Source organism: Cibotium barometz, chromosome 1 (genome assembly GCF_041138505.1).
Source record: "Cibotium barometz isolate CiBa-2024 chromosome 1, ASM4113850v1, whole genome shotgun sequence".
Taxonomy (NCBI): Eukaryota; Viridiplantae; Streptophyta; class Polypodiopsida; order Cyatheales; family Cibotiaceae; genus Cibotium; species Cibotium barometz.
Genome location: NC_141046.1, coordinates 3,628,340 through 3,645,000, shown reverse-complemented (window position 1 = coordinate 3,645,000; position 16,661 = coordinate 3,628,340). Strand labels below are relative to the sequence as shown.

Genomic DNA, 16,661 nt, shown 5'->3' with positions numbered 1-16,661 from the left:
TGCAAACCTGTTGATGCGTGACTAAGGATTTGAAGCCAAAAGTGATGAAAGAATGGCATGCCTACCTTACATGGGACATAGAGACATTATGACAACAAGTCAGGCTTTAGAGAGTTATTTCTATTGGCCTAGCATGAGAAGGAACATTGAGCAATATATTCGAGAATGTTTGGTTTGTCAAAAGATCAAGTTTGATTAACAAAAATCCGTCGGATTATTACATGTCCCAATATTTCGTGAGAAAGTATTGCTATGGACTTCATCTTTAGATTGCTAAAGTCGAGATTTGGGAATAATGAAATATGGACTATTATTAATAGATTCAATAAGAAGGTCCACTTTATTCCCGTGAAGAAGACTATCCGCATAGAGGATATGGCGAGATTGTTTATTCAGCAGATTTTCAAACATCATGGATTACTTAAATCCATTGTAGGGGATAGAAATCCTCGGACTACCAGTTTCTTTGGAGAGCTCTTTTTGACAACATGGGGACAGAGTTGAATTTCTCTTCGGCTTATCATCCTCAAACAGATAGACAAAGTGAGATTGCAAGCCTTACTATTTCGGATATACTAAAGTGTTATGCTCTCATAGCAAAGGATCAATGGGTGAAGTACTTGCCATTGGTTGAGTTTGCCTACAACAACACTGTTCACTCTTCGATTGACAAAGCTCCTTTTGAGATTATTTATGGCAAACTATTGTTGTTGTCTATTCTAAAGACCAAGGAAGAGATCTTTCATTCGGATGAGTTTGTTCGAGATTTGAATATAGCCTTTGCACAAGTTCGAAGAGCTATTGAGACATCTGAAGCCAAGCAAAAGAAAGCTGTAGATAAACATAGAAGGAAGGTCACCTTTGAAGAAGGGAATTGGATTTGAAAAAGCAAGACTTAGAAAGTCTAAAGCTAAGGAGAACAAGGAACCCAAGCTGGCTCTCAGATACTATGAACCTTTTCAGATTACCAAGAAGATCAATGATGTATGTTATCGATTGGACCTTCCACATCATTGGAGGATACATAATGCCTTTCATGTTAGCTTATTGAAGCCATATACAAGACTATCCCGGAGGAGCCTATATTGGAGGATCCACCAGAAGTGGAAGAATAAGAAGAAATCTTGTAGCTGGAACAGATTGTATTTCATTCCGTGAGAAAAAGAGAAAAGACGATGGTCAGGAAATTCCTCTTGAAGTTTAAGAACTATTCGCCTATGAATGCGAAATGGATGCTAGAAGGGTACTTCAAGGGCTACCTTGATATTCTTTGAGTTTATGAGAAAGCAATTGGTCCCGATGTATTTGAAGTACAAGCTTGAAACGTCTTGTGATAAAGATAGATTTAAGAGGGAGAGATTGTATCTCTAGTCCTCTTCATTGCGAATATTTATACTGAAATGGAATTGATCATTATCTTGCTTTGTAATGGTTAATTGGATATGCTCTAGTTTGGGTGGTAACGTTGTCCGAAAGCCCAAAGAGCAAGATTTGTATATGGGAGGCAATGGTGCCAGATAACCCATTGAATGGCAACGATGCCAGATATTTTTGGAATTCGTAGTTGGGCGGTCATTGCGAGTCGCGACCAGATAGCCTAGGTGACTGTATTGGACTTCGTAGTCGGGCGGTCATTGCGACCAGATGGCCTAGGTGACTGTATTGGACTTCGCAGCCTGGCGGTCATTATGACCAAATGGCCCACATGACTGTATTGGATCTCATAGTTGGGCGGTCAATGCGACCAGATGGCCTAGATGACTATGGAAGAATTCTCGGGCGGTTCTAGTGACCAGATGGTCTTAAGCGACAGCGTGAGCGGTTTTCCTCAGAACCAGATGGCACAGCACGGTTTCGATGAAACAAGACATGACAATCCATGAGCATGAGGATCATTGCTTGTGCATTGCATGTTTGAAATTCTTTGACTTTGTGTGCTGTTTTTGATATGTGGACAATGCTTGGATTTATGGCATGTGATAGTCCACTGGGCTCTAGACTACCTGGATAGTACCTGGGATACCTAGTAGACGCGAATGATACATACTTGTTTGTTTACTAGCTTGTGTCTAGTTTTTGCAGAGATGTGTCACGATTGTGACATATGTATGTATCAGATTCTCTCTTCATTGTTGATTCTTGTTGGAGATGCAAAGAGTAACCAGCCAAGGGAACCCCTACCCTCGATTGGTTGCGACTCTTCGCCAAAGGATGTACCTCTTCATCGAATACCCACCTCTCTTCGACGAATGGTTGTATTCCTTGATGAATGGTTGTGCCTCTACATCGAATAGACACATCCCTTAGCCTAAAGTTGTATCCTTTCGTCTATGGTCATGTCCTTTCGTCAAAGGACATGCCTTTTCAAATGTGTCTCTTCATCTCCTATATAAGAGACCTATTGTAATGAGTTTAATCAATTCAATTCAACCTTCTCTCAAGTGTTCTCCTGAAGTCTCTTGTTAAGTACTGAAGTAGTAATTAGTACACAATATGCAGGATTAACAATACAATCCTCACAGTGGTATCAGAGCTAAAACCTTTCCTACCCGTGGGTTGTGAAGCCCTCACCCTCTCTGCGGCACTTCCCCTTCCACCCCTCTTCTCAGTGTTGTATGGAAGCAGCGGAGCGATGGTGGACTTGGCGTAAAGCTTTGCCCATGGTGATGTAAAAAAAAAAAAAATTCCACACCCACACATGCACCTTTCGTGTCTCCGAGAGGGAACCCTTTCTGCATACCTGGATTACCCCCCTCCCTGTTGCCGGTGGTGGTAGCCGTTCGCTGCAGGTCAGGGACCCCCCCTCTTTGCTGAGTATGGAGCACCCCCCCCTCCTCGCTTCGTTTGCTGCAGTCCATGAGCCCTCTCCTCGCTTCGTGCAGCTGCCGGTCCTGAACCCCCCTCTCTGCTGAGTATCGACTGCCCTCTCTTCGCATCGTGCAAATGCAGCTTGCGGCGCCTTTTCAAAGAGGCACACCCCCCTTTTCCGGTCGGGTACGTGACGATTCTAAGCCGCCGTCACCCATAAACCACAAAAAAAAAAAACAATTGTTGCTACGTGGCATTTGGGCCCCTTATAAAAAAAAAAAAGTTGCGCGAGTGTGAAGCGTCCCCCCCCCTCCCCCCCTTTCCGTTGGCGATTCGACGCTTAACCCCCCGACTGGCAGGATGCCGCCGACTGCACTTTCGTTGTCATCCTCTCTCCCGGCTCTGCCCACGTCACCCTGTGTGTGCGCTCTTGCCATTCATGTGCATGCTTCATGGACAATTTTCCGCAAGAGCCCTACATGCACATCCCCTACCTGAGTTACATTGACGAGATCCCCGAGGCTTTCCTTCCCGAACACAGCCCTTTGCGTGCCCCACTTCGGAACCGGTGCCACTTTCCGCCGATGCTGGGTGGATTCCAAGTCTCCCGGACTCTCCTATCCTAGTAGCCCCAGCCTCACAGGTGTACCGCATACATGTCAACAGCCCGCATGCAGCCGAATCCCACACTTGGGCGATCTGGACTATTTTCCTCACCTGCGAGCCACTGCACCTTGCTCATTTCGAGTACTTCCTGTCACGGTACCCTCAGTTGGCACACTTTCTTCCAGAGTGCAGTGTGGATGGCCTCTGCAATATCCTCTCCACGCGCCCTCCTGTGATATTCTATTGTGAGATTTTCGTCCCCGATTATACTCCATTATCTCCGGTGCCCAGCCCTTTGGCGGAACCAAACGAGGAAGTGGAAGCAGACGAAGTAGCCTCCGTGGACGATCCCGAGGAAGTGGAGGACCCCGACTTTGAGTACGAGGGTCCCGTTACTGCCTCTCCAGCACAGCAGCTGTTCCTCCCACCCTACATATACTCCTCTTGTGCCTACAAACTTTGTTCTACGCCACAAAGTGGCATTGGCAGATAAGTTGGTTAAGGAGATGCAAGATGTGCTTGTGCAAGTTCGAGATAAATTGGTCCATGTGCAACAAAAATATCAAAAACAGGCCAACAAGCATCGTCGACATGCAGATTTTCAAGAAGGATATTTGGTCCTGTTGCCTCACCGCTATAAAACAGTGAAGTCGGTTTTTCCAAAGTTGCGACCTCGCTTCTATGGACCTTTCAAGATTCTTAAGAAAAATTCAAGTTGGAACTTCCACCTTCATGGGGGAAGGTTCATCCGACTTTTCACATTTCTTGGCTCAAACAGTATGTTCAAGGAGATTCGCCTGTTCCAGACTTATCTTTCTATGTACTAGAAATTGAAGATAACCATATTATCCTTGTTCCAGAAGTAATTCTTGACGTACGACAGAAGGAAACAAGAAGAAAGTTGATTACAGAATTTCTTGTGAAGTGGATGGATTTGGATGAGTCTGATTCCACTTGGCAAACAGATGAAGACATGCAGCAGTACCCTAATCTTCTTCAGGAGTTCTTTGACAAACGGATGTCTATCATTTGACACATGGGTTTTATTTTAAATGGGAGGGAATGTCACGATTGTGACGTATGTATGTATCAGATTCTCTCTTCATTGCTGATTCCTGTTGCAGATGCAAAGAGTAACCAGCCAAGGGAACCCCTGCCCTCGATTGGTTGCGACTCTTCGCCAAAGGATGTACCTCTTCATCGAATACCCACCTCTCTTCGACGAATGGTTGTATCCCTTGATGAACGGTTGTGCCTCTACATCGAATAGACACATCCCTTAGCCTAAAGTTGTATCCTTTCGTCTATGGTCATGTCCTTTCGTCAAAGGACATGCCTCTTCAACTGTGTCTCTTCATCTCCTATATAAGAGACCTATTGTAATGAGTTTAATCAATTCAATTCAACCTTCTTTCAAGTGTTCTCTTGAAGTCTCTTGTTAAGTACTGAAGTAGTAATTAGTACACAATATGCAGGATTAACAATACAATCCTCACAAGATGTACCATCAAGAACAAAGACAACAGTCAAAGAAAAGGCATAAAGATGTTGCCAGATGAGCAGAAGGCACTCTATATATGAAGAAAGACGAGGGAATGTAACTATTTGGCCTCCATTGGAAAGAGGACATCAAACTGGATCAAAAAGCTAAAAGCCGCTTTTCCAAAAAGCAGCTCCACGACCAAAAAGCAAGGCCTTGAAGCTACAAAAGTACAAATCAAGAACTTTGGTTATTTTTTACTATTATTAAAATATTTAAAAGAGAAAAGCAAAAGCAAGGCATGGCAAAAAGCAGGGACCCCTCCTCCTCCCTCAAGTATATAAAAAGCTTGTATCCTCTTGAAGAGAGAGATCATTATCACTTGTGGAGAGCCATCTTGGAAGATTCACCTTGTGAAGAGCAAAGAGCTTCATTACCATCACCATCTTCCTCTCCATGTCACCATTTGGTCCATCTCCATTTGTGGAGTCACTTCAATGGGACTGTCACTCCATAGAGGGGTTAGATTTGTACCCTGTTCACATGTGGCCAAGCCAGTGCCCCATGTGAAAGGGTCAGTCATTTGGTGTCACATAGACGGGAACCAGTTTTGTGCCTCCTGTGTGTGACCAGTATTGTGCCATATGGACGGGAGCCTGTTTGCTACCACTCGTGTATGACCAAGATTGCGTCTTATCCATTGGATTGTCACTCCATGGTAGGATTGATATTTTTGCCGACCTTGTCTATGGGATTGTCACTCCATAGGAAGGCTCGTGCCAAGACTTGTGTTTTGCCTATGGGATTGTCACCCCATAGGAAAACTAGGATTTCACATTTCTGTTGCGCCAGTTTTGTGCCCGACAAGAAATCTTTGTACAAGTTTCATGAAAGGGAGATTTCGTCCATTACATGTGCACATGCATTTATGTTTACATGCATAAACTTGTTTTCGCATGACTTGTTCTCGTGTGTGTGCCTGCTGTGTCGTGCCAGTACACTGGATGGGGACGTCCTAGTGTACCGTGGGTGTGCTGTTTGCTGACGAGTTGGTGTGGCGTGTGTGTCAGAATATGCAGCGGAAATGATAACCAAACTTGGGTAGACAAGAGCAAGTAGATTGCAGAAATAAACAGCACAAGAAACACAGAGAGATAGGTGTGTAAACTCTTCTCTATACACAAGATCCCGCAGAAAACTGAATGAGGAAGTGGTGGGGGCAAGGGGCCTATTTATATGCCCCTATGAGAGCAGTCAGCCAACACTGAAGGGCCTCCACGACTGCATGTGCAGTCGGCCAGTAGAGAAAATGTCCACGATTGCATGTATCCAGTCGGCCAGCAATCCAGTAGCCCACGAATGATCTGTGAGCAGTCGGCCAGCCACCACAGGACTGCAGTTGGGACAGTCGGCCAGCCCTGAAGTGGTCCTGCCAACCTCTGGCATCCCTCCCCACCACTGGAAAAAAATGGAAAAAAATAGGGAAAAATACGGGGAGTGAGGAAAAATGATAAAACACCTTATACAGGGCGGGCACACCCACAACAGAGGCCCTGGTGTATAAATATAGACAGGAGATGACTTCTAACACCCCCTCTCAGCTCCTGGTTGTGAAACCAACCCAAGGGAGCTGGAGTGCCACCTGAGCGTATCCTGAGGTAGAGACTTCGTGAAGAGGTCCGCCGCATTGTCCTCCGTGATCAATGAACCAACCAACTTCTTGTACTGCGAGGCATCAACTGGCTCACAAGGATTAGTAACGGTTAACTTTGTGTTTGGGTCCATTGGCGAAGTAATAGGCTTGCAGTTCTCCATCCCAAAGGCCTCAAGCAACTCATGAACATACCGCTGCTGAGAGACGAAAAACCCCCTCTGGGTCTGTCAGATCTCCAATCCCAAAAAGAAGTGGAGTAAGCCTAAGTCGGCGGTCATCTCAAACTCCTTTGACAAGGCAGCCTTCGTCACTCCAATGTGCTCCACATGACCGCCGGTGAGAATGAGATCATCCACATAAAGGATGATAAGCGTGACCATGCCGCGTTCCCGAAAGAGATACAGGTTCGAATCTGCAACCGATCTCTGAAATCCAGTCCGAATAAAGAAGGAATCAATCTTCTGATTCCAAGCCCTGGGAGCCTGCTTAAGACCATACAAGGCCTTACGTAACCTGTAAACCATCCCTTCAGATCCTGGAACAATAAAGCTTGGAGGCTGCTCAACGTACACCTCCTCCTGCAGGTCACCATTAAGGAACGCAGATTTTACATCCATTTGATACACGGGCCACCTCTGAGAAGAAGCAAGGGCAAGAACGATCCGAATCGTGGACATCCGCGCTGTCCGTGCAAAGGTATCCTCGTAGTCGATGCCTGGTCGCTGAGCATAACCTTTAGCCACAAGTCTGGCTTTGTGTTTGTCCACCGACCCATCAGACGCATATTTGGTCTTAAAGACCCATTTGACACCAATGACTGACCGCTTTGACGGCCTCGGTACCAACTCCCAAGTGTTGTTCTTCTCGATGGCATCAAGTTCCACCTGCATGGCTTTCCTCCAAGTATCCTGTGAAAGGGCTTCCTTTACGGAAGTGGGCTCTTTGTCCCGCATGATACGAGACATCAAAGCATAGTTCACCTGAAGAAGCTCCGCTGTGTTGCTTTTATCTCGGACTCTATTGTAGGCATATGCTCACTTATGGTAGTGCTATGTGTGAACAGGGCTTAACCAAGGGCACTTTTTCCCATGTGGTTTTTCCCCTTGGACATCAAGTGTGAAAGGACACTCTAATATATAATATTTTGTACTTCTATATTATATGGATGTGGCACACATGCAAGGGTTGACTTGCATTTTGTGGATACCACACTTTTGGCTCTCTCTCTCTCTCTCATTTCAGTGTGTGAGCTTGTCTACCCTGCACCTAACCCTAATGTGCAGGTTTGTGTGTGTGAGTGTGTGAGTCCAACACCCAACATTTGGTATCAGAGCTAGGAGCTGGCCCTGGATTAGTGCCTGTGCAGAATCTGCAGAAAAAACTGCGAAATTCCGTCGACGTTGTGTTTTTCCGTCGCCTGCAAATTTCCGTCGACGTGTTTTTCCGTCGACGTCCGTCCGTCGGATTCCGTCGGTGCTCCTCCGTCCAGCCACCAGTATCGGGCGGCACTAGTGGGGAGCCCACCACCACCGCCCAGCTCACGGGCGGCTCTTCCGTCTCCGGCCGGCGCCCGTTCCTGCAGCCGCCCAGGCCCGCCTGCGCTTCGTCACAGCAGCCGCCGACCGACGACTCCCAACGCCGCTCGCCGTTCCGGCGTCTCCATTTAGGCCGTCTCCGTCGCCCAACGCCGCTCGCCGTTCCGACCGACCAGCGACTCGCTTGCTCGCCGTTTGCTGCTCGCCCGACACCTGCAGCTGGGTCCGACACCTTGAGCGTTGTGCTGCTTCCGACTTGAGCGCGCGTTACCTGCGGCTCCTCCACACTCTGCACGCATCTTGCTGCCCCGTTCACACACCCGCCTGCAGCTCGTTGAGGCTCCACCTGCAACGTCTCCACCTACTGTGCTTCCGTACTTCCCGACTGTGCTTCCGTACTTCAACTTCCCTGGCTGTGCATCATTGCTGCCCAGGTACCTTTGTTTCAGCAAACAGAAAAAATAAACAAAGAAAACAAAGGAAGATTTGAAAGTTTGCAGGTAGTACAGGATTGAGGCAATTTGGGGGATTTCTCAATTTCAGGACAAATTGATAAAATTGGGCATGTTGCTTTGACTGCAATTTTGGGGGTTTTTGAAATTGAGGTCAAAATCAGCAAATTGAACCTCTCTCATTTGCAGAAATTTGGGGGTTTTCAAAATTGAGGTCAAAATCGGCAAATTGAGTCTCTTTCATTCGCAGAAATTTGGGGCTTTTGTGAAAATTGGCCAATTAGATGCACATTGAAGCGATTGGAGTGCATAAAAATTGGGGATTTTCTGATTGGAGCATGTAATTGGGCATTACAGCTGCGATTTGTCGCGTATGTATACACATTGTGTGTAATTGGACAATTTGGTGCAGGTTTACACTTGCTTTGGTTTGCAGGCATACATTTGCACAGGACATTTGGTTGCTTGGCAGTGCACATTGGTGCTTGGTTTGCTTGCAGATATATTTTGTTGACATGGCACAGAATGCTACAGATGCATTTGGTGTGCTCACCCAGGAGGACAAGCTGGATGGATCTAACTACTCCCTCTAGAGTTTCATGATCCGTAATTTGCTGGTAGCCGAAGGGCTTTGGGGCATCGTGTGTGGTGATGACACACGCCCACTTACCATACAGCCAGCCACGCCTCAAAGGGGAGGTGCTCAAAGAGCTCGTGATGTAGATCCTGCTCCCACACAAGAGCAGAAGAGATGGGACTCTAGAGATGCACAGGCCATGTCATTGATAGCCCTTTCAGTGAAAAGGACTATTATTCCGCACATTCGTTCATGCAAGACATCGAAGCTTGCATGGGACACATTGGAAGCAATGTATTAGGTACGCAACGAGGCAAGAGTTGCCTACTTGAAGAGGCAATTGGATCTTCTTTCTATGGATGAGGGTGACTCTATGGCAAATCATCTCAACAAAGTGATTGCTCAACATTGATGAGGTTATCCCAGACAGACAGATGGTCACCAACACTCTTCATTCTTTACCGCCTTCCTACTTGGGCTTTCACACCTCTCTCAACCTCTCAATGAGAGGAGGTGGTGATCCCGTCACTTTTGAAGAGCTCGTGGGTTTACTCTTGCAGGAAGAGCAAACAAGAGCAAACTTATCGAGCAACCGTGGTGGAGAAAAGGCATTTACAGCCAAGGATAAGGGTAAAGCAAAGAGCTTTAAGCATGGGGGACAACACTCTAGCAAGGCTGGTCATGGACAGCCCTCTTCTAGTGGTGAAAAGTCTGACAAAGGGGATGCAAACAAGCCCAAAAAGAAGGGCAAATGTCACTATTGCCATAAGCCTGGATACTACATCAGTGAATGTAGGAAGCGGATTGCAAAAGAGAAAAGGAAAGAAGCAGGCAATGCAGTAGCAGACTCTTCTGATGACAAAGCACAACAATCAGCTAATGTAATCCAGGAAGAGTACACTTTTTTGGTCACATGCACTAGTGACACACCAAGTGCTTCAGACACTGATATGTCTTGCATTGCATCTGACAGACAGAATGCATCATGGTATTTTGATAGTGGTGCTTCGAGCCACATCACTTCATGCAAAGATGTATTTTAGCACTTGGTTTATGCTTCAAATGGCCGCACTATATCATGTGCAGATCATACCACATATCTAGTAAAGGGAATTGGTAATGTCATACTTATTGCAGCCAATGGTGCCAATATATGTATGAAAAATGTATTGTATGTTCGAGGGATAAAGAAAAATCTGCTCTCCGTCTCAGCCATAAACGACCAAGGTTTAAAGGTTGAATCTGAAGACGGGAAGTGTTTGGTAAAAGACCCATCAAAGGGTTATGAAATAGTCACTTCTGGAACACGATACAAAGGCTTGTATAAGCTGGACAGCTATGACAAGCGCACTTATGATGCAAATACAGTGGCTGCCCACACTCCTGCTATGCATGATGCAGAGCTATGGCATGCTCGTTTTGGGCATGTAAATTTTCAGAGTTTGATGCTTTTGCAGAAGCATCATATGGTTGATAATATGCCGCCTCTTGAGTCTCCACCAAGACATGTATGTGGGGTGTATTTTGGGAAAGATGCAACGAAAACCATTCCCCAAAGATGGAGCTGTTAGAGTTGAAAGTAAATTACAGCTCATACATAGTGATGTATGTGGTCCAATGCGGACACCATCCATAGGGGGGCATCTTTACTTCGTCACATTCATTGATGACTACTCCAGGTTTGCTTGGGCTTACCCTTTGAAAGCAAAAGCAGATGTGTTTACATGCTTTCGACACTTTGTAGCAATGGCTGAAAATATGTGTGCATGTAAAGTCCAAACACTCCGCTCAGATAGAGGTGGAGAATACATGTCAAATGCATTCAAGAATTATATGCTTCAAAAGGGCATCAAACACCAATGTACTGTGCCTTATACAAAGCAGCAGAATGGTGTAGCTGAAAGTTAAAATAGATCTCTCATGGAGATGGCAAGATGCATGGTGAAAGCACAAAAGTTGCCTCACAAATTTTGGATGGAAGCTATAATGTGTGCAGCTCATGTGTTGAACAGATGTCCAACAAAAGCTTTGAAAACCATAACACCATTTGAGGCTTGGTATAGCCGAAAGCCAACAGTGGATTATATGCGTACATTTGGGTGTTTGGCATATGCACATGTGCCAGAACAACTCCGAACAAAGCTAGATGACAAAGCAATTAAATGCATTTTTGTGGGCTACAGCAATGAGAGCAAAGGATACCGTCTTTATAATCCAACTACACGAAGGATTTTTGTCAGTAGAGATGTGGTATTTGCTGAAAATTCAGAACAGCCCATGTACAACTTGTATAAAAGCAATGATACAGGCTTACAGGACACGTTTGATGGACTTTTACCCATTGCAATTAGGGGGGATTCAGATCAGCCAGCCCCTACACAAGAAAATCCACATGTAGAACATGTGGACCAGCCAGCCATTCAGCCCCCTTCTATGGAAGAAGTGGAAGATCTTGTCTGGGAAGAGCAAACAACCATAGACACAGCCAAGTCAGTGCCAAGATGGTTGCTGAAAACTTTGCAAGAAAGCAAACTTGCAGCTCCACTCACAGGTAGAACTAGGGCTAGTTCCAGCCATGCTTTGAATGTACATCGTGGGGAGTCTGCATTCGCAATGGGTGGTCTCTTTGATTCAGAAGAGCCTTCTTCTTATGAAGAAGCACATGAGAATGAGCATTGGTGTCACGATTGTGACTTAGTTCATTATACAGTCTCCTCATGGTTACAGATATTGAAGAGACATGATTACAGAGGACCCCTACACTCAGAAGGTCACGACTATTCGCTCTAGAGACATGCCTCTTCATCAAGAGCCACACTCCTTCGACGACTGGTCACACCCCTTCGCTCTAGGGTTGCAACTCTTCACCCAATGGTTGCAGCTATTCATCCAAAGGATGTGTCTCTTCGCCTAGAGTCATGACTATTGGTCATGGGATGTGTCTTTTCATTCATGTCTCTTGGACTCCTATATAAGGAGCATGTTGTATCACAATTTCAATCAATCAATCAAACATCTGTGTTCAAGTCTACTTTCAGTTTAAGTCTTAATACACAGATAGTGGATGAAATACTAAGTAATAACAGTAATCCTCACAGTGGTATCAGAGCAAAATTTTTTCCCGGGCCTACGGTTGTGAGCCTCTCACCCTCTCCGCTCTACTCTCCTCTCGGTGTTGTATGGAAGCAGAAGAAAGATGGAACCTGCACCTACGAGTATGAGGTAACCTAAACCTTCTTTCTTAATTCACATATAGAAGACGGATGCACAGATGTGTGTGTGGCGTACCCGGTGAGTATGCAGTGATCTCCTGTTGCTAGCCCTTCGTGAGCCTCTTCATCGGGTTGTGCCCTTTCGTGTATGGGTTCGCACCCCTTCACACGCACGGTGACACCAAGAGATGGCACCTCTTCGCATGACTCCTGGAGAGTAGGGCGCCAACTCGCCTTCAAGCGCATGGCTCGCCCCGCCATCCACCAGCTCAAGTTGTGAGCCGCCTTAATCTATTCAGCAACTAGCGACTGCTGGTGGCATCTTCAGTCGGCGATTCAGCACTGTTTGAAGAGGCGCACCCTCCAGTCGGCGATGTGATCCCAGCCTTCGAAACGGCGCATCTTTCCAGTCGGCGAAGCGTCAACTTTTTTATAAAAAAAAACGTAACGCTTCAGATTAATAAAAAGCCTTATGATTTAAGGCTTATACACTTAAGCCTTTAATCCACGTGGCTTTCACCAGCCACGTGAGCATTCGGGTGCCAGCACCCAACAGCCGCCAGCCCAAGGACACCCGCTGCCGCCGACCAGCGCAAGGACACCCACCAGCCGACCAACGCCTTTAAAAAAATAATAAAAAAATATAAAAGAACAAATGGGGCCAGCGCAACGGATTCATCCGCCGGCCAGCCCATTCGCTTCTCTTGCACGTTGTTCCATACACGGTGCGCTCCTCTCCCACGTTGCCACACCAGGGACTCTTCTCCACTCTGGCACACACTCCCCTTCTCAACCAGGTGTCCAATGGAACCCAACAGCAATCAGCCCGTGCCTTACATCTCGTACATAGACGAGGTCCCGGAGGCCATATTGCCCGAAAACTCTCGCGAGACACCCACACCGGAGCCCGCCCCATTACCCGAACCTGTTGCAGAACCTGTTCCGGCTCCAGTTCATGTACCAGGTCCCCTGGACTTTTTATTATACATCAGTCACCGCCACGCCACTCAGTTCCAGGCGTGGGTGATCTGGCATATTTACTTGACGTGTCCAGCACACCATCTTGCTCATTACGAGTTTATTTTGGGACGGTACCCGCACCTTGCATATTTCCTGGACGAGTGCCGTGTGGATGCAGTGAACTGGATCATCTCGCTCCAGCCCTTGGTTCGAGTATACAGCGAGCTCATTGTGCCCGATTACACTCCCTTAACCCCTGCAGAGACACCTCCTCTCGACGAGGTGGAAGACTTCGAGCCTTCGGAGTTAGGCTCCGATTTCTTAGCAAAATTGGGAGACGATTCACTGTCACTCTCTCCTCCAGCAGTACCACATATTTCACCGGCTTCTCCGCGCTACTCCCTCTAGCAGATCCAACATGGCATCTATCTCAGAGGCCGAGGGCCAGCAACAGGACGAGCAAATGCAGGCCATTACATTATTACGCGATCAGATGGCGACACTTCAGCAGACTTTTTCGACAAGTCTCTCTACCATCAGCAGACGACTCGACCAGTTGCAGCGGCCCCATCCAGCGCGCACACCAGCCAGTGATCCACAACCATCTTCTTCAGAGACTTCGGTAGCAGACAATGAAGATGAACCAGATCCAACTGCCAAGGTAAACAATGCAGAACTCCAACTTCTTTATAAAATATTAACTGCTGCACAAAAAAAGAAACTCGATGTCAAACTGCCTGCCCCTTATAATGGTCGCCGCGACAAGCGCGTGCTTGACCAATGGATATTCAAAATGGAGGTATATTTGACCAATACCGATTTGGTCGAAAGCAAGAAGGTTGCTTTAGCCAGTTCCCTACTCAAGGATACAACACTTCTATGGTGGCAACGACGTGTTGCAGATGGTAAACACACTCCTACTTGGGATAAATTCCGGCGCGCCCTCCGCAAGGCCTTTGAACCTGCCAGTGCGGACTACCATGCTCGGTTTGCTCTCCGCTGCCTGAGACAAACAGGATCCTCAGCCGCATATATCACAGAGTTCCAACGTTTAACTCTGGAAATTGAGAGCCTCAGCCCCGCTGATAAGCTACACAGCTTCATCGATGGGCTTGAACCCAACTTACAGGAAGATGTGCAGAAGTTTAACCCTCTCACCATTGATGCTGCTATTGCCTACGTAGAGCGCCTTGGAGATTTACGACGACAACCCAGGACATCCTTCTTTGGCAATCGGTCCTCAAACGGTGCTTGTTTCTCCCAGCCCAATCGCAGAGGAAATTTTTCTCAACCTGCGTCTCAATATTCCCAATCCTCTGGTCAGCGATCTACTCGGCAACAGTCCTTTCGGCCTAGATTTTCAGGTCAGGCAGCAGCCTCACAAACAGGATCCTCTTCCAACAACAACAATCGGAATCGAGGACGCAACTGGCAAGATCGCCGACCCAACAATCGCCGCAATTTTCGCCGCGATACCTCAGCAGGTCAGCAAGCCTCTACATCGGCACCTTCAACCTCTCAGGCCAACCCTTCAGGTCTTTGCACAATTTGCCATGGACCACACAGGTGGTATGAGTGCCCAAAGCGTAATTCTCGCCAGAATTCCAACATGGAATGTTTCCCAGAAGGTGAACATGGACATCATCATCCTTCTGCGCCAGAAAAAGGCAAGCAGGTGGTTCATGCAGTGCGAGTTTCTAAAGTTGTCAGTGCTTTGATGCTGAATGCCCACAACCATACTTCAGTGCCTGTTAACCTTTCCAATCAAGTTTTGAGCTTATTGGGATTTATTGGCCAGCATCCTATCAATGTTCTTGTTGATAGTGGATGCTCAACTAATTTTGTGGGAACTACTCTCGTCAGCAAGTTACGATTACCTACTCAGCAGAGTGCGGAAGTTTTCCAAGTGGAACTTGCAGATGGTTCTTTCTTTTTTTTTTTTCCGAGAAAAGATCCTTTCATTAGTTATGTAAAAAACGCCCGTAGGGCTACAAAAGAGATCTCTCCTGCTCCTAAAAGAGAGAAGAGCAGTGAATACATCATGGCAGCCCGGGAGACTCTCCCTAGGTGCTGCAAAATACAAGCATCAGTCTAAAGAACTGAGCGGCTAAATCATACAATAGGGGGGGGGGAAGAGCCAAACAGGTGGCCTGTAGTGCCAACGGGGGGATCCCGTGTGTAGGGTGTAGAACGGGCCGCAGCGCCAAGTGGTGTGAAAGGCCTGGCGCCGTAAGATCGCCTCATCCGAGTCTCCCCGGATGCGGTCGTACTGTCCTCGCAGGGTGTGGATCAACTCCTGCCAAATCCCCCGAACAGTCTCTGCTGGTGGCTCTAATCTCCCCTCAAAGGCCGTAAAGCACCGGGCCCTCCAGGTGAACCAGATGGTGAGGCTACTGAGGAGCTCCCATCGTAAATCCCTCTCCTGTGTCCAGCTGGCGGACGAGAAATCCGGTGCCGGAACCAGGCGAGGCTGGCCCCTAATAAATCTGATGGCCTGACTGCCCTGCTCCATCTCATAGCCCATAGCAGGCCCTGACGAAGTCGACCAAGCAGCGGCACCCCACGTAAACATACCCTCTGGAGAGAGGGGGGCCAGAATACGCAGCATCCGCAGCCAAATCTGCTGTGCCTGAGGGCAGTCCCAAAGGCAATGTCTCTGTGTCTCCATAGGGTGGCCGCATCGGACGCAGGCCGCCGGAAGACCGCTGTAAACAAGCCAAGTGCCAACTGCTGAGCCCCTGTGGGCGACCAACCACTGAAAAGCCGAGATCCTGCGGGCCTGTCGACTAGCCCAGAGCCGAGCCCAGAAATCCTCCAGGAACTCCTGTGATAGTCCCTGCAATCGCCAATGCCCCGCTGCCGCTGGAGAAACCGTCCTCCTCGCCGTCAAAATATGCCGTCCCAGCCGAACAGTATACTGGAAAAAGGTGATCTCTGTGGCCTCAAGGGATGCATAAGGATCATGCCACTCGTACTCCCCGGGGTCCCACTGTAGCCGGGCCAAGGGGCGCGCTGCATATGCCCATATGCGCCAATCCGGGAGCACGTCAGCAGGGTCGGGGTCAATATGCCACTTCCGAGAAGCGGCAGCCACTACCCGAATCCTCTGAAAGGTGCACTCTGCAACCAAAGGCGACTCCACCTCCACTCTCTGGAGTCTGCCCTCATCCTGAATCTCATAATAGAGGCATCTGCCATCCTCAGTGCTAGCTCTGACAGCAATCAGGATCTCCAACTGTGTAAAGGCTCCCATCCACCGTGGGGCCACTGGCTCGAGAGGTGTGAACCACTCCTCTGTAAGTGCCTCCTGAATATCATCCCGCATAATCAACCCCCCTCTGAAGTGACTCAGCCTCTCCACCTGGGTCTCCTCTGGT

At 47.6% G+C, this 16,661-nt stretch overlaps 1 protein-coding gene across 1 annotated transcript in view; it reads left to right on the top strand.

The window, feature by feature from the left end:
* The window catches only part of LOC147641525 (uncharacterized), a 47,752-nt gene that overhangs the window by 1,206 nt on the left and 29,885 nt on the right, over positions 1-16,661 (top strand). The gene's annotated exons all lie outside the window — the stretch shown is intronic.